Source organism: Electrophorus electricus, chromosome 4, assembly GCF_013358815.1.
Source record: "Electrophorus electricus isolate fEleEle1 chromosome 4, fEleEle1.pri, whole genome shotgun sequence".
NCBI lineage: Eukaryota > Metazoa > Chordata > Actinopteri > Gymnotiformes > Gymnotidae > Electrophorus > Electrophorus electricus.
The window spans coordinates 7,986,312-8,011,628 of NC_049538.1; the positions used below are offsets into that span (position 1 = coordinate 7,986,312).

The 25,317-nt window shown below is 43.5% G+C and overlaps 1 protein-coding gene across 9 annotated transcripts in view; it reads left to right on the forward strand.

Moving 5' to 3' along the window:
* thrb (thyroid hormone receptor beta) overlaps nucleotides 1-25,317 on the forward strand; it is an 87,115-nt gene that overhangs the window by 14,898 nt on the left and 46,900 nt on the right. The window lies entirely within an intron of this gene.

The window sequence follows — 25,317 nt, forward strand, 5'->3', positions numbered from 1 at the left end:
CATGCCAAATCAAGGACTTTTTCAGGCTGTGTGGGATATCGTGGACATGCTCAAATACGGGTCTAGATCTACTTCTCAGTCCAGTTTCCAAAGTCTAACATCAATCCCTCAACACGAAAAAAAGCGATGTCGTCCAAGTGCCCACTGTCTAAATTGTCATCTGTGTAACTGCATAGAAACTCTACTAGGAGTCTCTGCCATTACTCAAGTAGCAGCTATACATATAGTCTACTATTAAAGTACATTTTACACCAGATGCGGTAACCGGGCCGCGAGCAATACGCTCATATGTAAGTAAACGCACCACTGAAGCGGGAATGGTCCTAGCAAGCGCAAAAAATATGGTTGACGGGCCACTTCTGGTGTAAAATGGTGTTGATGCCCTAACGTGATTCAAAAACACATTGCTTTCTCTACGATTACTCACTCAATATTGTGTGTTGGTATAGTCTACTTCATTAGCACTGTCTAGAAAGAAATCTATAAATAAACAAAGGTATAAATAAATACATGTAGAAATTCACAAATGTATAAACAAAACATTTATATTTTTATATACTTGCTATTATTTCCTTTATTCATTATTTTTTATTTTTTATATATTCATTTTTTTTTATTTGTGCTTTTGTTATGCATTTATTTATTAATTCATTTATTAGTTTTTTTTATTGATTGATTTATTTTTTTATTTGTCACCCTTTGGCCTGCAGAAAAATACACCTGCTGAGCATAAACAGCAGAACTGTAGGGAAGATGGATTTATACATCCAGTGGTGGGTGTGCAACAATTAATGGGTGAAATCAATAATATCAGTTAGAACTGTTGGCTGTGAATTTTCTTATAGCTTGGTTTAGGTTGCCTGCCAGTTACATGACTTTTTATTAAAAGAGGAAGAAAATGTTAAGGCAGTAAAGTGTGCAACTGGGGTTAGGGTTAGACCCTAGAGAGTGGTCAGCGTTACCAGATTAGGTGTGTTTCTGCCATAATTGGGCTACTTTTGGCTGGATTGTACATTGTTAAATCATGCAACTAAAACTTCTTTCCACACCCAGTCAGTTAAAAAAAACAAAAAAAAAACTGATACCTTTTTTTTTTTTTTTCACTCCTGTTGAGAGGAAATGGCTTTGCCACACCCACCTGTAGCATTTGCTGCACGCACAAAGGTTTTCTTGCTACTTTGCAGTGTGCATCTAGTGAAGGTGCTGTTGGCGTTGTACAGACTCTGGATATTGTTAACTCCCTGGCTTTGTGCATAGGTCTGTGTGCATGTGCAAAATAGAAAGGGGGTACTGTACTCTGAACTCTTTGAGTTGGCATCGTGTCGAGGCTTGTTCTTTCGTGGTTTACCCAGTTAGATAAAGCTTAGACTATTATTTTGTGCATTAATGCATATTGTTGAACTAGTGTTAGGAGAGCCATTTCACATTAATATGAATACTAATTATTGTCAATTTCAGTTATAAATTCTCCACTGTAGTATTACAGGAATGTGTCAGTGTTGACTATTTTGACATATGTCAGGGTCTCTTTTTTGCTATGGTCTGTTTTTTGAACCTTGCTGATTAAATTTCTTATAGGATGCAGTCAGGGCTTGGTTGAAATACGGTAACCTTCTTAGGCAAAAGAGGAGAATGGAAGTAGCGTGCTTTGTGGAACAAGATTCTCTTGTAAAGTGGGCATGCAGTTTCAGAGAATCATAATCCAGTTACATGTTCAGTTTCTTCTCCTTCTCCTCACACAGAGCTTCTCCTCTCGTTCTGCCCTGCGCTGATATCTTCATGGCTGTGGCCGAGCTACTGCAGTCCCCTGCTCCAGCCGGGTCCCTGACCAGAGTCTCTTTATAACACCTCAGCGAACTCCCCTTCCTGCTTTCTCGCGCAGGGTTCCGATGCTTCACACCACGAATGAGAGGACGAGGTGGTGAATTGAAGACAAAGGCGATCGCTGCATTACAGACATTTTTTCAAACATTGTTTTTTGTTCTCTTGGCTCCAGTGATGGCATTCTTTAATTAGATTACAGCTCTCTAATCTGAGCAGCGCAGTGTCGAGTTTATCTGGTGAATACAGAGAGGCTTGCACAGCTGGCAAGTGGAGGAGTGAGATTCCAAAGGCTTCTGTGAGAGCGGAAGCAGGTATGACATTCTCATGCCAGCACAATGGGCAGATGTGCTTCATTCTGCCTGTCTACCTGCCTGACTAGCTGCCTGTCTACCTGCCTGTCTACCTGCCTGACTGTTCTTCTATTGATGGCCGATCTGACCACTGTTTAACTACAAGCTAAACCGCTGAACACCTGGACTGACGTGTTCATTTATATGAAGCATAAGCTTTCATGGTCTTGCTAGCTTATAGCAAGAAGGCTCGAGTTTGTGATGGTGTGGCGAAACACCTGAAAGGCATGTTTCTCTTACTCGAAAAGTGCTTTCTAATGCTCACCATCAGGGTATATGTAGTCTGAAGCGAAGCATGTCTCCGTTAGCATTTTTTTTGTATTGCTGTTTAAAGCTGTGGTGTGCACATGTGGATGTTTTCATATTGTTAAGTAAGGAATGTGTTTAGTTGTCATTCTTTTTAATCACCACCAGACATTCTTCTGTGCATCTTCGGAAAGCATTTTTGTCTTTTACTAAAAATACCTCATTACCTCATTCATTATAGTCCATGCTGGCTGCATGCCAGCGGTCTGTTGTGATTATAGATGGAAGTGTTGATACCAGTGGGGGGAGAACAAAATGTACTTGTGATTCTGGTCAAAACACTGCGTTCTGGAGAACTGGTCAGAGTTGCACACCGTTTCAGGTTTCTGACACTGTCGACATAATAGTCCTGCATGCTGTATCATGAACTGACTTTGCCTTTTGAGGTCTTATTTGAGACTCTCTCTGGTTGTACTGGGCTGAACATGGGCACCTCTCTCTCAAGATAACACAGTGACATTTCTGCTCTCATTTACTATACTGTTCTGTCCCACTGCTATTAGGCATGCCTATGAATCCACCTTATAGCTACTGTATTACAGTATATATGGATTCTGCATGGGTTTCCTGTTATGCTGATGGAAAATGCATTATCTGGATTACCTGTATTGTCAAACCTCTTGCGTTTTATATAAAGCATGGGATTTTGGGGTTAAGAAAAAGGTCCATATAGGCATATATTTTAGGATTTGTGGTTTGTGTTATGAATTAATGTGTGCTGTGAAATTAGGGGCAGCTAGGGTGAGGAGCCGAGGGAGTTCTCAGATCTCTGTCCGGGAGGAGGGAGAGAGAGATAGAGGAGGGGGGGCCCCAGTGATCTGTTCAAGGTTGCTCAAGTTGCAGAAGCGAGCAGAGGCAAATGGTAAATTCAGCCTGACTGGTGCGATAAACTACTAGCAGCAGGCACAGCTGTGCAGCCCTTGAGCTGAACTGCCCTGCTTCAGTGCCCCTCTGTTTGCCTGGCGTCTCCCCTCCCCTCCCCTCCACTCCCCATGTTCTTTCCCACAGCCTCAATAACACGAGGATCACTCAGGATTGCACACGGTTCAGGGAGTTTGAGTTTTATACCTTGTTGTGTTGTATCTTGATGACGATAAGGCCTGCATGCTCACGAGTCGCAGCCATGTGTCTGGCCCCTTCTTGAGAGCGGTGGTACCCAACGCACTGCTGCCGAACCGGGATCGGCCCACGGAGTAGATTCGTTTGACACGGAGGTATTTGCTAATGGTGACGTTTGCTCCCCACACTTTGTGTACTGAAACCACCCATGCGACCATAGAAAAACAATCTCACCCGTTACAGATGGTTACTGCACGCGCATCGCAGGCTGGCCTCAGGGAAGCTGCAGGAGGCCATCATCGCAGGCATCTCTGGCTTTCAGTTTGAGCCTGGCCCAGATTCCTACTCTCGCTTGAGCCCCACCTCAAATCGCTGCTGTCCAATAGGATCCGCCAAAGTGTTTCCTGCAGCCAGTCAAGTTACAATTTGACAAATTTGACAGTACACTCTTTTACTAATTTTGGTCGATGCTAAGGTGACTGAATACAGTGTGCTTCTGCACTAGGACTCCTGCCTTTCAGTCAGCTATGAGGCCTGTGTTTCTCTTTTCTTAATTCTTTGCTCCTGCAAGCTTTTGCAAGGAGGTGCACGTTCTAAAGTTCTTGTTCTCCAGGACGCAGTTTGGTTATGGTGATTGCATGCAGCGATTTAGCTGTGATATCGATGCTCCTGGAAAGGCTGGTTTCATAATTGTTCATTTGTCTTCACCACCCTCATTCATATGTTCCTTCGTTCTCCCACTGAAATGCTCTCGCCACTCTGCCTTTGTGATCGGTTAAAGGGACCCCTGCACACCTGAATGTCTCAGCTCCTTTGCTGGCGGCAGAAGAAATCATTCCCTTAGAAAAGAGTCACGACAGTATTGATCTTTTTGTGAGAGACTTTCAGCTGTGTAAAACCATTTAGACAAGAACTTGGGGAAACGTGACACAGTTTTGTGACTTCAGGCAAACGTGAGATGATGAAAGAACAAAGATACGATTGGCTAATTATTCCTTTGAGTCGCAGCACTGAGGAGAGTGTGGCATGCCTAAAAGCACCCTGTCATTTTTCCTGTCAAAGTTTACAATTGCTGTTTTAATGTGCTTGAAAATATGAAACTGGTGAGAGGTGCTTAACTTGAGATGGTTGAGGTCATTCTGGGTTTCTCTCTTTGTTTCTCTCTCACTCACACACACACACACACACACACACACACACACACACACACACCTCCCAGAAACAACAGCATGCTTATGTAATCTGTCTGGATCTGGCTTGCGTGAAATACAGTCCATGTGCTCTTTGTTTTCCTTCTCATCAGTTTTCGCCATCTCACTCTTTCTGTCCGATGCACGCACGCGCACACACACGCGCACACACACCCCTATTTTTTATTACCCATTCAGAGCCTTGTCTTGGACATATATGCAATTAAGTCACTGATTTTCTTTCTTTTTCAGTACTGCATACTTTTAAACTGAATTACTCACTGAAAAGTTGCGTATGCCTGCCAGAACAAGCACAAGTAACAGAAATGCCACAGGCTTTAGTGCTACATTATTCCAAAGTACCAGTGCCTTTGGTAGTGCCTCTGCGATCAGCAGCCTTGACCTGCACAGTGCGTGTGCGGCGTTGTTGTCCTTGAATAGCATAATTCGCCAGGGGCCCTTCACCTTTAAGGAACTCTTTAGTGGAACCCTGGGCCACGGGGTTGGTTACATAAGCCTCTGAGCTCCTCCTCGCTGGTCAGCGCAGACAGGGAAGAGGATCTCTGCCAAGAAAGAAAACTGGGGAAGAGAAGTGGGAGCGGGGGGGGGGGGGGATACGAGTAGTTAAGAGAAAGTGGAGAAACCGAAAGTGAGCACGTATCATTTTGATGGTGAATCTGCATTAGTGAAAGGGGCTGTTTTTGTGAAAGGGCAATTTGATGGAGAAAGTTAGAGAGAGCAAGCGACGTGATGAAGTGAGGGGGAGAGTGCCGAGCAGTGTTGGGGCACCTAATGATATTCATTTTTTAGATTTAGTGGCCTTTAGTTTAGATTATAAGCATTATACCCTCGACTCTATAAATGTTATTGCATGTATATGTGCAATTCAAAGTACACAAAAAGGAAAGTAAAATAAGTTTCCAAAAATATGGCTTCTGTCCCGTTGTCCAGGGAGTTTTTCCTTGGCACCGTCATCTTCATCTTGCTCATTAGGGACCTGGACACATGCATTTGTAAAGCTGCTTTGTGACGATGTGTAAAAAGTGCTAAAGAAACCAATATGACATGATTTGACCTACCATAATTTTCATGTTTTGATCTGAGAATAGTAAAATAATCAAGCTGGGTCCGCTTTCTCACGCCACTGCACTGCTTACGGGAAAGAAATGTACATTCTAGAAGATTATAAAAGTCGTTGTTCTGGGGCAGTTGCTCAAGGGGAAAATAGGGCATTTGCACTGTTGTGGTCTATGGAATAATTTCTGTGTTTTTGTAGTGCAGAAAAAGCAAGCAAAAAATGAACCTGGACTACTGGATTGCTAGTACAGGATAATTTAGTTAACATCAACTAACTATGGCCCAGATTTAAATAGATGACAAGCAAAAATGGACTTTTTGCTACAGGAGCCAGCACATTCCATTTATGCTATCCTGTTCCTGATTATGTTTGTAACACTTTAGGGTATGAACTGATTGATATTCAACAGGAACTAATTTGGGCCTGACCCTAGCTAGCTAGCCAGCCATGTAGTTAAAGCTAATGTTAAGTTGCTAGTTAGTTAAATTAAATTAACTAATGTTAATGTGCTTGATCTATGAAGTAATGACCAAACAATATTTAATAATTAATAATAATTAATTTGGCCTAAAATTAATTTTAGGTAAAAGGGACATGTTGTGGCAGGTTCCCAAGCACCAGAACCCCACCTCACATCTACTTGTTTCTCTGTGCCCATACTTGTGTCTTGACTGACAATAAGCTTTCACCTAGTGGAAAAATCAGTGAACACAAGTCTATTGGTTGTACCTTTCACAGCATTTGGCAGATGCTTAACTAGAGCAACTTACATATTTAACAGTATGACAATATATGATCCGTGGGAATTGATCCCATGGCCTTGGGGTTTGTAGTATCTTGCTCCACCTGTTCTGCGAGATGAGCTACAGGAGCACACGGGCAACACGGGCGTATAGAAGTGCCCCAATATAGTCCTCTTCCTAAGGGCCCACCAACAGGTTACTCATCGAACTGGAAGGGGATTCTCTATAGGTAGTCACTTTCCTGTACAGATGACTACCTAGAGGAAGTTCTTTCTGCACAGTTACAGGAAAGCCAGTATCCAAGAACCAGAGGAGATGAGGACTGATGCCAGATAAGGTTTAAGGCAAGTGTCAAGATTATTCCCTAGTGTGGGAGCTGTCTAGTATACATGGAGGGTATGTATGCAAATGACGTCATGATTAGTGGGAATGGCTGCAGTTCACTGTGAAAGAACACAAAAACATCTAAAATATGAAAGCTGTTGTGTGATTAGATTAAACAAGTTTAGATTAAACATCTTTTTACAGACTGCCAAAAGATAAAGAATAGAGAAGACCATGTTAGCTAGCCAAGGCAAACCCTATTTAGACAGTTAGCCCAATAACTTTTTTGAGAGTTATACTTGGAACAGATTTGGAATTTATAATTGGACCACAAGAATTTATATTTTATATGTTAGATTTAATGGTAACATTGGAGGAAAGGCTGTTTTATTTTCATTAGACCAACAAATCCCACTTTGAAGTATGACCAAGCATCAAGGCTTCTGTGGGCTGCCTTCAGGCTTTACTTAGCGTATTTTCCAGGTGTCAACATCAGGTATATATAAATGTCAGGAAACCCGGTTCCTGGCCACATGACAATGTGCATGAACCACTGGTTCTTTGGTAATTTGGATGCATTGCTGTCAAATCCAACTATCTTTCATTTAAGCAGATAATCCCTTTCATTCCTGGTTGTGACATTTCCCCAAATAAACGCAGCCATGTTGCAGAATGTTCTGCCACTCAGTCCGACTTATAGGGGACATATCATTGCAGGAAAGTGACCATCTGGCAGAAAATGCATGGCATCTATAAGACATGGTAACTGTAGTGCAGGTGAAGGGGTGAGTTACGGGTCTGCTCACCACCTAGCACCATTGTGTTTATTGAAGCAGCTTTGGCTCATTCAGCACCAGGAGGAGAATCACCTCATGTCTTCACACAGACCTGGGATGACATCCTCCCATCAGCATGTATCTGCTGGCTAGTAGCGTCCTAGTGCAGCGTAGTTTGTATGCAGGCTTGGTTTATCCTGGAACCAGCTTTTCTTTGGTATTTGTGCTGTGCTCTGCTTCCTCAAAGCTACGTTTACTGTGAGTGTGTGTGTGTGTGTGTGTGCGTGTGTGCCTGTCTGTCTGGGGATGGATATTTGCTTGGAGGTACACATGTGATTTTTGGTTCTTTGCATATTTTGTTAACTCTGTCTGAGCTCTGTCTGTCCTATAACATAGACACCCACAAACACCCCACCCACAAATGTTTTGAGTATGACAGTTCACAGGTCAAGCCTACAGAGCAACTCTTTTATACCAATTTCACAGTTGCTGGCAGTGTTTTTATATTTGGAGGTACCTCTGATGCCAAACGAATGTCAAGAATCTCAGGGTGCAGGGCGACAGACGCACACTACCATGGAGCATGGCATAGAACTCCTAAATCTTTCCTTCTAAGACCAAAGCTCGAAACCACTCACAGTTCAGAAGGTCTCATGTAATGGCAAAGGTCATCTCTGTGACAAGGACAAAGCAGCATCCTCCCTTTTTGTACAACCTCAACCATTTCACAAGTGCTGTCTGCTAGTTAGTTGCAAAGTTTATTTTTCTCAAGTCAAAATGGCCCCAGGTTGGCTTGCTTTGCTTGGGCACCTGAAGGCTGATTTCACCGTGGCAGTAGAAAGGCTTTGTACCGTTCACACCCCCCCCCCCCCCCCCTTCCACTCTTCATACAGAACTGATTGCAGGTTACTGCCTGCAGGCCAGTAAGGTGAGCATTACCTGTGAAAATAGGATTCTGCTTCTGTGGTCCAACCTGCCTTTCAATATTTGCACGAGAAGTTAAAACATGTTCCCCCACGGCCTTTGAGGGGGCTCGGGGAGAAGGTGTCAGAGGTGCCGGTGAAAGGCAACTGCAAGAATTTGAGCGTGCGCACGCTTTGTGCTCTCTTTGTTGGGGAAGGCTTTGTTTGGCGCACACGTGTAGTGCATGTGTGGGCTCCTGGCCTCACCAAGTTTTTCTGCCGGCGTCTGTTAGTGTCAGTTAAGTGTTGTAAAATGTAGAGACAGGATCTCTTTGTGTCTCCTGGTAGACAAAGGCCTTCTTCTCTTCGGCCAGCTGTGCATGAAGACACATCCTCTCTGCCTAATGCTGAACATGCTGAAGCAGAACAGGCCAAGTGCAGGCCAAATGCGGATACATATATGCACACACGTTCACAGGCACAGACACACAACACAACATGCGCACTAACACAAGGGCATAGAAAAGTGCATGCACATGCGCGCAGCACAAGTGAAGAGTTAGCTGGCAGGCCCTGAGCCAGACAGCAAGCTTCAGAAGAAGGCCCCGGGCACAATATGTGCCTTTCAGGAGGAGTCCCCGACCAACTGCCATTTCTGTCCAGGCGGATTAAAGGGAGGCTTGTCTGGCCTTGGGACAGTCGCAGGCACTGTGTTTACTCCAGCATGCACTTTAGGAGTGCCACGCCCCCCACCCCCGTTGCCGTGACGGCAAGTTGGCCTCGCCTTCTCGACTGAAGTGAATTGTGAGGGGGAAAACCTATTTACTTTAATAAGTGGAGAAATAAATGAAAACACTGTTACAGATGGTGACTTTATTTTGTTGGAAAGAAAGGAGTGCTTGATTTGGAAAGTGACTTTCTTCATATAAGTTTTAAACATCCGGATAGAGCACCAGGTCTCAGGATGCTCCTTAAATTAAAAATCCCATCTCCTTTATTCTTGACCACCAGAGGGGCTCCAGACCTGGTCAGACCGAATTAAGTATCAACACCTCAAGATGGACACCCACGTTAACTATTAATAACCCCTCCCATGGAGACAGGCATCATCCTAGGTGACTGGATTTATTGTCTTGGCTCTTCTGTACTGGGCAGTCTCGGCCCCAAGCATGATCAGGAGTACTACTAATGCTTGGTTTGGAGAGCAAAGAGAGACAGATGGTGATCTATGGTGAGGAGTCTTCTAGACCTGAAACTTCAGCCCCTCAGTAAAGGGGCCCTACACGTTGCCAGTTCAGCTCAGCGTCTACCCGACATCACAGGGTTCTGGCTTTTTTAGATTGAAATGGATCAGGCAACAGCATGTCAACCTCGTGATTTATACCAAGATCACGTGTTTCTCTTGTCCTCCTCTGAATCCGTCAGAGCACAAGTCACACAGTTGCTTTATAATCAGGTTTTTCGTGATGCACTTCATGTGTCTTGAGTCCAAACGAACTAATTCTTCACACATGGTTCCTGCCGCTTCATCTAACTGGGACAAGGCTCAGTATCATTAGGCATTGCCGCATTAGAGAGTGTTCAAGATAATACTCCATGTTAGTTTCTTTAATCCCTGCAGATAGGAAACAGTATTGTAGCAGGGACAAGCAGGATAAAGAGGCCAGCAATAGATTTTCTTTTCTCCTTTTGTCTGTCTTGCCTGAGGTAGTTATTAGTGTTATCTGAACCAGATCTGAGGGTCTCTCTGAGTGGCCAATGCAGTTTCAATTGGCTATTTCCTCTGCAGCACAACCAAAGGTCCCGAGGTCGCCAGCAGTCCAGGTTCCATCCAGGAAAATGGTTGATTAAAACAGTAGATGAAAGATGAACCTTAGTTTGTTGTCGCAGGTCAGGTCGCTGCACCCGTTCCCTGGAAGCTTGAGCGATGTAAACACTGGTGAATGGTTGTACTTCCCATTCATAATGAGATTAGCAGTAAGAGAACAACGATGATCCAGAGCACGATTACAGGCCGTTGTTTTTTGAAACTTTTGTGAACTTTTTTTTTTTTTTTTTTTTTTTTTTTTGCCGAGAAATCCATTTGAGTAAACAAAACAAAAACAATAAGGACATACAGTAGTGATATTGATGCGAAGCACCACTGTCACAGTGCTACCTTGTAGAGAATTTCCTGCTTGCTAATTGTGAGTGAGTGAGTGAGTTACAGTCCAGTTCCATTAGATGTTTCATATCTAAAATGCACTTTTCACCATATGAAAAAGCAGCCTGGTTGGATCAGTGTATGCCATGGTGTCTCTGTGTTGAGGCCTGAGTAGGCATTTGCTGTTAAGCAGATTGGGGAAATTCCCCTGCTTGGTTCTGGGTGTCAGTGAGGCAGGTTGGAGAGCAAGGTAACGGGGAATGCACAAGCCAAGGATCATAACCGAGATAAAGGTTGCTGGGTGCAGAACTGGTCTCGGTGGCACGATGCCTACCAACATTTCGATATGTACATTTTCAGAGAGCAACGGGAAAACACTAGGAACTGGGTCACACAATTCCGGACTGGGTTGCACAATTCCAGACTGGGTTGCCATTCTAAGAATAAACGTACAGACAACTGTAGGAGCTATTTATTGTCTCATAACACGATGGCATCATGCTCTAGTCAAACAGAGAGAAGTTTTTGTGGAAGAAGGAAATGAAAGGGTTTCTGAAATGAAACTGTTGTCTTTGTGCTGCAGAAGAAATAGGATTGATTTTTTTTTTTTTTTTTTTTCTGTCCACGTGGGATGGGGAGATGCTGCACATGCTCTGTGAACATCTCTGTAAATACCCGCCACCCTTTGGCATAGATTGTTGGAATCCAGTGTTCTCACAACTAGTTATGGATTTGAATTTCACAAAAATGTGCTCCCAAAGCCCTCTCTTACCTTCCTTCCCGCTCCTTTCTTCTCGGCTTCTTCGTCCTGTTAAAAACAAAGCCGCTAAGGAGGGGGGACGCAGATCCATCGGGTTGTCCGGGCCAAAACCAAACGTGAGACGTGTGCCGCGAGCGGGTTGGATGGCCTTCAACCTCTGAAGGACAGACAGAGCAAAAGAGGAGGGTGGAGGGTGAAGGCCAAATGACATTTTAACGACCTTATAGCCGTTTTGAGGAATGCTGGAGTCCTGAGGGTAACGCTGTTACGCGAACACACACCCAGGCACAGGAGAGCGCAGTGGTGTCGGGTGATGAACTCGATTTTCTTGGCAAGGAGAAAGAGCAGAGGAAAGCCAAGCTGCAGGTCAGGGAAATGCAGGACGTGGGATTTTATTACGGGCAGGGGTTGCAGGAGCTCCAGTCTTCGCCCCGCAGAGCTGGGTGCTAGCTGCTTTGGAGGCAAGTGTAGACCAGAGCTAGTTGCCTTAGGAAGCACATGACCATGAAGGAGACAGTCAGAGCCTGTACCATCTTGAAGAGCCTTCTTTGAAAGCCTGAGATTAAAAACTGGCTGTGTATAGCCTATACAGCCAGGGGCAAATACAGCACGCAAATGTCTGAATTGTCAGTGCAGACAAATGCATGGAGATGAAAGGAGGATCTCGATGCAGGAGGGGAGCGAGGGCGACAGGAGAAGTGGACAGAGAGGAAAAGGGAGAGAGAAGGGTGCCAAAAGCAGTGTCCATGGTTACGTAACATCCCCAGTGTTTGGGCCGCTGCTCAGCAGGCTGTTCCAGGGCAAGTGGGGCCATCCTCTCTGGGGATGGGAACAAACCCTAACAACAGGCGCTCAGGATGAGCAGGACGGCTGTGCTAGATTGCTACGGAAACACCCAGCTCCTAATTAGTACACAAATAACCAGCAATTCACTAACTCTAAAATGTATAATGTACATTTTGCTATGGTAGGTAGGTAAGTAGGTATTTGTTTCTTTCTTTTAGATTTCGCTTTTCATGTTGTGGCAAAAGACTATGTAAAAATATTCATGTCGGGGGAGGGGTTTAAAAAGAGACACAGAAATTGCACTGATATAAGCAAGAATAACTCATTTAAAATACATACATACATAAACAAATAAACAAACAAATAAATAGACAAGAATTCTGAGGCTTGGCTGGAAATGGCTGAAAACCTGGAATTTGCTCAGCCCGCTATATCTGTAAGCTAAAACTGGGTCACGGCTCTCTGGCTTCAGCAATGGATAAATGTCCACTCAACTCATCCGAAAATATTTGCCATCCAAAAATAAGCTGACGTGGTTTTATAGTTAAGCTTAGCATTGCCAGGTATGCATGATGTGTAACGCTGGTTAAGATTTGCCTAACCATTCGTCTTAAAGTCCACCCAGTCTTCTCTAGTGACAGAATACAGCCCGAGAGCTGCATCATAACAACAGCTTGCACAAGTGTACGCCGCCCTTGGCTCTCTCGTCTGATCGCACAGACTCGCTGGCCTTCTCCTCGTCTCCTTGCCCCGCCCCTTTTCCTCCCCCTCTCAGCTGATGTCTGCCCTCTGTTTGTCTTTTGCTCCCTCATTCCTGTTTGTTTGCCACTCCAGCGTCTCTGTGTATGTGTGCCGGGAAGTAGCGGGAGCAGGAGCCTTGCACTAACCTTCAGGAGCGCCGCCACATTGCCGGCGTTAGGCGTTTTTCCTGCTCACGCCCATTTTAAAGTCATGAAGCGCTTATTAATTGCAAAGTGAGTTAGGTCAGGTGTGTTGGGAGCAGAGAAGATGGTGCAGGGGACAGACAACGCTCCAATCTCCAATCTAAAAGGGGCAAGGATGGAAAGACCTAATTAATATAATTTGTTTTCCATTGCCCTTTAAGTTCAAGCTCTCCTAGATGGACCCTGACCCTGCTTGCATCACTTTCACCATGTAGGTTCTCAACTCTTGTACCCTCATCCTTGTACTTTGTCAAGGGCGCTCAAGCTTATCCGTTTCCAAGGGGTTGATCTGAAGAAGGAATATCGGCTTTCTGATTAGATAGGGATGCCTTCATCTGCGTGTCGCATTATAATAACTTCACTTGTTGCGTCAAACAACTGATCAAGTGACCTCGAGAGAGAACGATTGCATGAAAAATATCCTGCTGTATCAAAAATTAGAACACCAGCTGTTACTGATGTTGGAGCCGACTGTAGAAAGTCATAACTTTATTAATAGTCCAGTGGGTTGGATTTCCAGGAGAGCAATGCACTGTATGCTTATATGCCTTTTTTATTTTTATGATCTGTGGCTCACTGTCAACTGACTCATTGATCTGTAAACAGGCAATTGCACTTTAACTGTTTACTTAATAAAAAAAAAGGAACTTGTCTTTTTTCATCTTTTGAGCACACTATCACAAAAAAAGTATATTTTATAGTATGTCAGAATACCTTCTAAAAGCAATTAGACGTTTTCACCAGAATATCTACTAATAGCAACTGGAAACCTGCCATTACATGCCTCCACAGGCTTTTATTTGGACCATATCATTGGCTGCTCATCAGTTGGTGGTTCATTTTGGAGCCTCTCCCATTCTCAGATACAGACTTGCTACCACTATAAAGTCAAACTCATGAACCAAACACCCACATGGGCAGCTCAGAATGGAATTGCCTCAGTTCTTAGTGCAGTGAGTTGCTAACAAAGAGCAGATGACTAGCCTGCCAGGAGAGCGTCCCTGAGGAGTTGGGAAAACCTGTGTTTTTCATCTTTCTAACCTGGTGGTAGTGGATTGCAGGTCAGTTTTGTTTTTGCCCAATTTACCAGGCAAATGAACTGCTAAAGAGAAATGAAAATTGCACAGTGTCTCTTATGGAAGAATTTAATGCTGTGGAACTGGGTCCCAAAAGGAACACGTTCTTGATACTCAACCCATAATAACTAGTCTCATCCCTTCCTTTTAGCCTCTGGACTCTTGGACAAGCCTTTGGCCAATTGAGCGGGAAGCCTGGAGACTTGCTGTTGTAAGAGGAATAAATCAAGAATTTGAATCTCTCTGTAATTCAGCTGTCCATCTCTTCATGCTTCTAGAATCTCAAGAATTCTCACCCTGGTTTTTATGACTACATGACATCATCCAGTTTATCTGGTTTTGTTTCTAGCTTTCAGGACCTGTAAGCTGATTAGCAATATCAGTTTGTCAATATAATGTTCCACTTTTTGACCTGCAGCATTGCAAATAGGCTTGCTAATAGACTGGCTATGGGGATAGTTGAGGTTATAACGATGCATGAGATGTTGCCCATATGAGGTTGGCTGCCACCTGTCAGTAGTCAAGATCATAGCCAGATATCCAGTATTTGGCACAGGATAGCACTGGAACTATCCATTCAGGGGAGGGTGTTTTTGGAAAAGATCCAAACCACATTCTCTCAGAGGCCTGAAAAGGGTGGAGTTAATTGAGATCTGGTTAGACATTGGGTGAAGGCGCCCAGACACAAGGAGAGGTAAACGTCCCAGTCTAATCACCATACATCAACAGCGGCTCTCCCCAGTGGTCGGCAGGACCATCTGAGAATACAAGTCGGATCTGTTTCCTAGAAAGCCTTTAATACTGTACTCATGAGTGATCTTGTGTTCCTTTTTCCCTTCTGACTTCCTCAGTACCACATGGTGCCTGACTTGTATCCATCTGATCCTTTGACTGTAATGTCTTCCTAGTCACTTCTGTTGCACTTTCACGCTGGTGGGGACAGTATGGTGTGCAGCATGACTGGATTGGCCTGCTGTAATGCATCATCTCCGCTCCGCCATTCCCCTCGCCTCTCCCCTTGGACTGGGACACATCCTGTTGCCTTGCCGTGGAATGTCCTGTTAAGCTATAGCTCCGCCCTGCCTGACATCTCCGCTGCACCTCTCTGGCTTCAGTACACCACCAGGAAGGAGACAGGAAGTCCCCTAAGACAAGCTTTAGAGGTGTGATGCATTTTAAAACTGCATTTGTCGTCGATGTGGTGTGCAGCAAACTGTGGCTTTTAGTAAACCACAAAGGCGTTGCATTAATTAACTGAGTAGCATTTTACCCACTTCCATGTTATGTTGCAGTTATACAGAGCAGACCTGCTTGTGTGTGTGTGAACATTTTATCATAAATGTCTGGTGGCCCCGCGGTAGGGGACTAGCAAGCATACATGGGACAACAAGACTCCAGTGGAGCTTGCCCCATGTAATACTCAGACTTCAATGTTTGCTTGTGTTTAATTTCATTCAGTTTCAGTTCAACCATCAAGCTGAAACACTCTTCACGATCAATGTATATTGAGACATTTAAAAACAGATAAAATGGATGAATTAGCCTTGTGAATTAAATTTTCTCCTGATTTGTTTCAGAATAAATGGAACTAATTCAGTCTGCATGACATACATTAATATACATTCTTCATGTGGACACAGTTATTTGTATAGGCCTACACCATAAAATTAGAAATGTAAAGTTAGCTTACTTCCACAGAGTACGAGTTATTTTCCGCACATAACACCAGCCCAAGGTGTCTACCTGGGCCACATGGCCATGTGTACTAATGGACTTGATACATACTGAAGTTTTCTTAATTTTGAAATATTGCATTGAAGGTTTGCCTCTTATCTGGAAAATAGAACCTTCTCTGTAAAAATGGATCATTTCTTCCTCTTCAGCACCTGTTAGCTGTGGGGTACTGCAGGGCTCTATTTCGTGTCCAATTTTGTTTTTATACATGCCTCCCCTTGGGGCCAAGAGCAAAATTTCCTATCATTGTTATGCAAATGACACATAGCTCTACCTTACACTTAAACCAGGTGATAATGATTCTCTGCATCTCATTTTTGATTGTTTGAAAGACATAACTTGCTGGATGTCAAAGAATTTGCTTAATGTTTGTTTTGTCTTGGTTTAATTTATCATTTATGGCAATCCTGACTCAGAGCCATAGTTAACGATCTGAGGCTATTAACATTTAGTGTACACAACCATGTAAAACATCTTGGTGTTATTTTTGATTCTGCGCTTATGTTTGAGAAGCAAATATACTCTGTTGTGAGAGGTAGCGCCTTTCAACTTAGGAGTATAGCAAAAATAAAAGGTATCCTGTCTGTTAAAGATCTGGAAATGGTTGCCCATGCTCTTGGACTACTGTAACTCATTGTATCTGAAAATCTGTCAGTCTAATCCATCATATTTACAACTGGTACAAAATGCAGCGGGGAGGCTTCTGACTGGTACAAAGAAAAGGGATATTACCCTGTACAAGTATCACCACGCTGGTCACCAGTAAAGTACAAAGTTGAATTTAAATTGTTACTGTTTATTTTAAAAGTTTTGCATGGCTTAACCCGAGCAATATCTCTGACCTCTGATTTCATTCCACCTCATGATCTATACAATCTTCGAGTCAACAGTGCTTAGCCACACTCTAGGATGAGGTTTAAAGGTGACTGAGCTTTTTCTGTTGCTGCCCCAAGACTCTGGAATAATCTTCCTCTTTTTTTTTTTTTAGAAAGGAATCCTCCACAGTAGATGCTTTTACATCAGACTGAAAGACTCACTTTTTCCCCTCAGGCATTCGAGTCTTTTTAAAAACTCAGTAATCAGTTTTGTCCTCATTTATTCTGTCCTACTATTGTAGCTTTACTACCATGTTTTTATTACACTGGTTATATTGTGTGTATGTTGATTCCTTGTTGAATGCATTGTGCATTTTTTAATAGTTTGTATTGGTTTACTTTTAATTGATATTATTGTGCAGCACTTTGGCTGACACTTGTCTTGTATAAGTACTATAGAAATAAAGGTAACTTGACAATGTGTGGAGTTTATTATACAGCCTGCCACAGGCTACATTCTGCTTCACATCTCTCTGATTATATATTAGAAATTTTGAGAATCTTTGGGGTAATTTGGGAAGATATCATTTCATGCAAGCTACTAGCTTGCTAATATCTAAATTAAGAGAAATGCCAACAGCAATAACGATAATAGTAGTTATAAAAGCAACATCAGTGATGCCAGTTCGACAACCTTTCTTGTTAAGAAATATGCTATTAATACACCACTGTCCAACAGGCGGCCTCGGTGTTGGTAGTCGGTGTTACTTTACGAACAGGCTGAATTGTACTAGAAATAGCAATTTACCCCAACAGGGTATGGCTGCAGAGTGCGAACTACGAGCCATATGCCCTCTATGTCACTGAAATCTCTCAAGTTACCCAACTTCCTTGTCTGGTGGTGTGTGGGAAAATATCGGATGAGCGCTGCTTTGCTTCCCGACTCCTGCAGCGTCCGGTTTCAATAATCGCGACGTCTGTGATACGCTAATGAAGTGACGTTGGAGCGATCTCGAGGTCGGGTCACTGGGCAATGGTGAGGAGTGATGTGATGTCTGCGATAAAGACTCTGCGGCTGGTTCAGCCCGGAAAAACGATCTGCTACCGGTCGCGTTCAAGCAGAACACGTGCTATACACGCACAGGCGCAGAGAGATTGTGTAGCTGCTTGTGCGCAGAGTTCGGGCTACCAGCAGACGTCCTCAGTCAATTACCCTCTCTGTAGTGGAGCGGAGCAAAGCTGCCAGTACTTACAGTTCACGTTCGCTAAAACAAACGGCAAATGTGACCCGTACCCGCCAGCTGCAGCGTTAAGAGCTGCTGCGTTTTATACGATTTATTGTTTGCATAATTGGTTTTACTCGAGCTGTAGTATTTTTGGATGCCTACATGGTTGTTGTTGTTGTTAGTAATTAGTCTGATACTATACTGTCTCCCATATTACATCTACAGCCTTTTGGACCTGATTGAGTTAATCAAGGCCTGCTTGTAGTGGCTGAATGCTGGGAGTGTGTAGTTTCCATATGACTGAGATTAAAATGAAATGCTCCGTCCCAAATAGTGTAATATTCTAATGTTGGCTGCACATATGCGGATGCAAGACAATTGTGTGAAGTCTGTCAACATAAGCCGATGTGAGGAAACCGCCAGAATTTCCTGTGCAGGTTTGACACACACATCTATCTATCTATCTATCTAGTTCAGTGTCGGTGTCATTGTGTTTGCACGCCATGCATAGCTATGCCATTAGTGTCGGTGTTTCTTCAGGGCAGTGTGAGTATAGCCAGCACTGAAAAGCGAGGCCAGACAAGGTTAATCCCAACAATACCACAGCCCCTCTGCATAGCACCACTGCTTATATTTTTCTCCCTCGCTTGCTCCTGTTCTCTGCTCTCTCTCTTTCTCCCTCGCTCTCTCTTTTTACATGTAGCTCCCTTCGCCTCCCCTCTCTCTTTCTGCCTGCTCTCTTCTTCTACTCCCTCCCCATTCATCCTTTCATTTTCAGCTCATCTGTCTCTTATCTTCCCCAACAACCCTGAGGCTCGCTCCATCAGCCTTTCAGCACTGAAAAAGCCTGTTTTGTGCCACACTGACGGGGAGTGATGACAGTCTTGTGTGCTATTTTGAGGCGCACACACGCAGACATGCTGATGGGGTAATTTGGCTCGTGGCTCACGATGGTAAGAGAAGAAGATAGCGAGGCCCAGCCCTGCCCTATTTCTGCTTTTATAATGTCTCATGGACATGACAGGAGGCCAATCATGTGACCCTCTAAAAATAGACCCAACATTTTCCGTACGAACATGGGAGCCTCCGTTTTATTTCCATGCTTGCTTGTTAGAAGCCGTTTCCCAGCTATTTCTCACGTGTGCGGCTCATCTGTTGGGATGCAGTTTTCCGAGCTCCACACTGCCTCATTCATTCATTCTCTCTCCCTCGGTCTCTTTCTCTCTTTTCTTTCCCACTTTATTGGATCCTTTCTGTCCTTCGTAACCACTCATTTGCATGCACCTCATACAGTCTCTCACCATAAGTGTTGCATTTAATTTCTCCCTTATCATCCCTCTCTCTGCTCCTCTAGCTTTTCACTCCATTATTTCTTGCTCTCTCCCTTTTTCCCATCTCTGCGTTGTTCCACAGTATCCCTTTGCACATCCTGAGTTGTAGCGATGCAGTGGGGACGTTGTCAGTACGTCACAGATGCAGGGGCATGATAAGTGAGGCCCTGGGAAGCGAGGCCATGCGTGGACCAATGGGCAGATTGCCCCCGCCCCCCCTGCCCTAGACTGCCTCGCATGGCATCATCCTTCATATGAATGCCCCATCCCGTCTGACCCACCTACGCAAACTCAGTCTTATCTTTGTCATTTTTGTGTTTACGGTTTTCACAGAATGTCTCCTATTACCACCGCGTTAACAGTGTTGCTTTTGGTGGAGGCAAGCAAACAGCTGAAGGGATTGTGTGTGTGTGTGTGTGTGTGTGTGTGTGCGCGCGCACGCATTTAACAGCAAATCTTGTCCTCAGCTGACCCACCCGTTTGCTAGCGTAGCAGCTAGCTGATTGGCTGGTTTGGGAGAGATTTGGGGTGAGGGTGGGGGCATGTACAGAGGAAGACAGATTGCCAGACAGAGAGAGGGAGAGAAGGAAGGTGGGTGGCTCAGCGGGGGGGGGGCTCATTTAGGATCTGCTTATGTTCGTCACTGTCATAGTGCTTTGTGTTTCTGCAGTATATGAACAATTTCGAGTAGCTCTGCAGGAGCGCACGCACCCTGACGTTGAGCGTCAGCCCTCACTGGCCCTCTCCCGTCTCTGCACAATTATCTCCGCACTGACGTACTGCATCAACGGGCAACTGGGCCAGGCAGCAAGATTCTCTTTCAGATGCTCCATCTACCACCTGGTCTTTTATCTTATGTTGCACTTTTGATTTTAGGAGGGCGATCAACAGAGACATGGCACGCTGGAAGGCGCGTGGGGTTACACACTCACTCGGCTGCCTGTGCTCTTATTCCACTTCACAGCGATTATTTTCTTGAAAGGATTATTGTAAGAGACCTCAAGGAAAGCTAGAGGAAAGTAGAGAATTAAGTAGAATGGCAGTGCACTGAACAGGGTTTGATGTTACTAAACCATTGCCAGACAAGGAATCTAACCAGCTACGGAATGCTCTTTAAAATAATTTAGCATTAGCTGGCTAATGACAAATTACAGTCATGTGCTATATACTGATGAACTTTAGAAAAGCAGTGAAGTAAGTTAAATCTCATCATGTATTTCACTTATTTTCCCAAAGAATAATATGCTAGTTACCTAACCTACCTATCAATGTTATTCCATGTGATTCTTACCCTTTTAAATGGGGCAGGCAGTGGTGATATAGAAGTGTTTCAGTATCAGCTTCAGTAAATATCATTAGAAAGAAGTTGAGATATACTGGTGTTTGTGATCATACTCTGTAGCAATTTTGCAAGTGTTCACTATCTAGTTACTAAAATGAGAACTAATTATTTTTTAGAACTGAGAACTGATTTTAAAAGGATTTTTCAAGACTTGGGCTTCCACTATTTATGCAGATGGAGAGATTTAGCACCGTTACTACTCTTGCTTGGACAGCGTCCTAGAAAGATCAGTGCAAAGGCACACTGAATTTACAACCATTAGCTGACACCCTAGCTGCCCTATGGTGGTAACGAAGGCCCCTGTTTGCCTCGAGTGGCATCGAACCATCCTACCTAGAGTGGCAGTTCAAAATGCACTGTCATATCTTGAAATTCATAACCTGTGTTCATATATCTACTGCAGTAAAAATACTAATCAAGAGTGACATTCCTGGGTGGTTACCGCAGAAACCACTGATCTCCCAAAACATGACTGTCCAAAGTTGGCTAAATACCTCTTGGATGCGATACAGCACTACGTAGAGCAATCTTCTGTGGACAGATTGACTAAGAATTTTAGATAATATACCCAGTGTTATATTTGGGACAAACAAAACTCTCCACAGCTACATCAATATGTCATCTCCACCATGAAGCATGTCTGAGGGAGCATGAGAATGTTTAGTCGGTTAGATGCCGGGGGGGGGGGGGGTTCATTTTTTTGAGGCACCCGTAAATTCAGGTCGAATCAGGAAATTGTACAGCAGAATGTTAGGGTCTCTGTTTGTGATCTGAACCACACAAGAGGTTTCCTCACAAAATGGCACCGTTACTGAAAACACCCAAGAAGGTCAACTAGAATGGCTCAAACAGAAGGACTGTAGAATGTACAAGTCAGAACTCTGCCGTGGCATGATCTGAAGCACACCTTTCAAGCAAGATGTGCCAGGAATGTAGAGAAAGGATCTCCAATCCTCTTCTCAGAGACCTACCTTCCTGTAGCGTTTGCTTCTAAATCAAACTTAACATACCTGTTTCACCTAATTCATGTTTTCAAAGCTCCTCAATTGGCTGAGTCAGGTGTATAAGATGTGGTCTTCACTGGAAAGAGTGCTACCACACAAGAAATGGCTGTGCAGCTGACGAAACTGTTTGGCTGAGACTACTACAAATAAAGGTAGATCCATTTCAGTTAGCAGAGATGTGATGTTATAAAATGCTGGGTGTTTTGCAGATAATTCTTGCAGACATTGTTGACTGACAACAATAGTGCTTTTCACCAAGACGGTTTGAATGACTGTGTACTACCATATAAATAGAACACCTGGTTGTATAGGCATTTAGAAGCTGGAGCACTAATGTACAGCCATAGATGTCTGAATGAGGTTTGATGACCTTGGCTAGTGCGGCTGAGAGGTTGAATCCCTGGGAGTCTTGTCACAGACATGGACAATGGTGCACTTTAAACATTTAAACTCCAATCCAAACATACCTTTTAGCTAAAAGATAGCTCTGTCTTTCTTAAATGAATGACACATTGATGATGAATGGTCTCATGGATAAATGTTTTTGCATTTTATTAAGTACAACACTATGTTGTGTGTCGTATAGTACAGTGTGTAATATAGTGCAGTGTGTGTAGTATAGTACATTGTAATGTAGTGCAGTGTGTGTAATATAGTAGTGTGTGTGTATTTAATATAGTGCAGTATGTGTAATATAGTGCACTGTGTGTGATAGTGTGTAATATTGTGCAGTTAATGTAATATTAGTGTGTAATATCGGCGTGTGTAGTATAATGCAGTGTTTGTAATATAGTACAGTGTGTATAGTACAGTGTGTGGTGTAACTGTAACCAATAGTGATGCCCTGGTTGTTTTCACAGCGTGGTAAAAAAGTAAGTATACAGTTTAGTACAACAGAGATTGGTAATGCTCAGGTTTACAAAGAGACTGAGGAAAAAATAAAATTGAATAACAATATCCTGGTGACTCAGGCAGTACTGGGTTTAGCCGAGTCTTCGGCCAGGCTCTCCTGCTGTCAGAACCGCTGAGTTAACTTTGTCAACTACAGGCTACTGTCTGTCAAATGGAGCTAAAGGCATTGTTTTTGAACACAGGACCTGGTTGAGTTATCAGGTTCACTATGAAATAATAACAAACATGGTACCAGGTGGACTCGGGTGGCGTACTTGTGTGGCGTTGCAACGTATTGAAAGATCCCAAGTTTCATTCCGAGATGCTAAAACCTTCCATAGCTAGGAGCTCAGGAGTGCCCGATTGGCCGTGTCCTTATTGGGTGTGAAGGATGGCATAATCCCTCTCTCCCTGTCAGTCATGTTTTGGTATTTCCCATTCAGTGCTCTGGCCCAGGCATACTCAAATGTGTGAGTAACAACTCCAAAAGATGCTGTATCTAGTGGAGGAAGTGATCCCACCCTCCCTGAGGCGGGTAGAGGCTTAGGGCATAGACCTATGTAGCAATAGGTGGCACTAGAATAACATTTAGGAGGGAAAAAATTAAATGAAGTGAATCAGGGTAAGTAATCCATGGGGATTGTGTTTTGATTGTGTTTTGATTGTTTTGTTTTGATGTATTGATTGTGATGCTGAAAAGTAAAAGGAGCCAATTACAGCATTAATTAAATGTCAGAATGATGTAAGCAAGCCAAAGTGGCGTGATTTAGACTGGGGCTTAGCTTCAATGAATTATGTTAGCTGATCATGTGTAGAACAATTTAGGAAACAATTTGGTTGTTTCATTTTGCTTACTTTCAGTTGCAATAGAAAAGAATGTGCAAAACTGGTAGACATTGTAGGAGATTATAGTGATTCAGAGTCAGGTTTGCCTTCGGGCAAAAGTTCAGGGAAGCGTCTGTTTTAAAATGTGCTCTATGTGAATAATTGAACAGCAATTTATCAGTAATGTTGATTGAGTGTTGACTTAAATGTTGGGACATAACTCTTACATCGCAGCACATAAGAGTCTTTGTTTTCAATAATATTGATTTTCCTTAGGCCAAACTAACAATGTAAGCTTCTTTATGAAAGGTGATTGTTGAACGTGGCCATAGAAACAGAGAAAAAGCCTTTTTATACTCACAAGCTGCAGTTTTCTTGTTGTAGGTATTGTAGCTCTAGTAAAGTTTTTGGCCCCTTGCTTCTGATGAGTGCCAGAGCAAGGGTCATTGTTTTGCACTGTGGGTTACTTTCTGCTAAAAAGGCACTTTTGGAAGCACAACTTTGGCTTTCCTTTTGCGATGCCAAAAGCTCCAGCTGAGCCTTGGCTCACCTGCATTCACTGACCTTGCTGTCCAAAGCAGGCTGATGGCTAGCTGGGAAACTGTGGAGCAGCTGGTGTCCATGGCTAAATCGCTACTGCAGGCAGGCTTGATGCCAAGCACCAAGCTGTTGGTGGATGTTATGTGGAAGATCTCTTTGGGTTAATAAGCTATAGGCTACCTTGAGTTACTCTGAAGTTATCCTTTTCTGATTGTTGTTGACAGAAACTGTTAACATAAAGGCATTTTCCACTTACATCAGTGATGTAATTCAGTAGTGATTGGATATTGCAACAAAATCACAGTATCTAAGCACATTTCAAATCATGCATATTAGTGCTGAATTGATCCACTGGGTTCCAGAAGCTGTTAGAGAGGAAAGCATATCCAAACTCTATTGTATATGGTAAAGGAAATCTAACTGCATGGAGTGGTGCAGAATTAACTTAAGTGTAAACAACAACTGCTTAAGTGCTTATCTTGTACATTCTGTCAGTATATCAATATCTGAGAATGCAGTTCACACACCTAGAAATGTTTCCTACCATTTACTGCCCGAAGTTTCTTAAGTGTACTCATAGCTGCAGCCTGATCCTCTCTCTGATGAAATACTCTGATTTCATTCTAGCATCATGTGATTTTTGTATTTCAAGCCAACATGCATTTTGCATGGTGCTGATATGGGATTTCCACAGCTACTGGTCTGACACAAGTTGTTTTCCATGGTACTTTATTGGCAATGTTTTGGGATATAAACTTTGTCAAAAGTCCCATACCAGTGCCTACCCCACATCATGTTTTGGTCCAGCATGTGACACGGGGGTTAGTAAGGTCTCTTCAAGTGGCCTCAGCCACTTTAGTCTTCCTGTCAATGCTTTGGAGACTCGGTTGCATACCCGTGCCGGCCATCTGTACTCTGGCCAAAAAAAATCAAGGGAATCGTTCGTGGTTCCCAGGACAGGAAGAAGGCCTCACTGGGCCACCTGTAGCCAGCGGTGTGGCATACTTCCTCGCAGCCGTAGCCCAGCCAAAACCTCGTCCAAACCCAGCCGAAAGGCAGCTGCATTTGCCAGATGAAACTGTGACTCAGTCGCTCGGGTTTTGTGTTGCATTCGTTCAGCTGCTAAACGAAGCGTGTTTATCCTTCAGCAAAGCTATCTTGTCTGAGGTCAAAAAAGAAAAGCAGTCAAAGAGTCTGTGAAGGAAGCGTTGGGCTTTGAGACAGACAGAGCTTCCTAAGATTCTCCTTAGTGTGCCTGTAAACAGAACGTATGAAAGCAACATTATAAGCTCTTTTCTTTGTGCACTGGCCTCACCCGCTCAAAGTACTAATGAGTTCATGAGAAAAG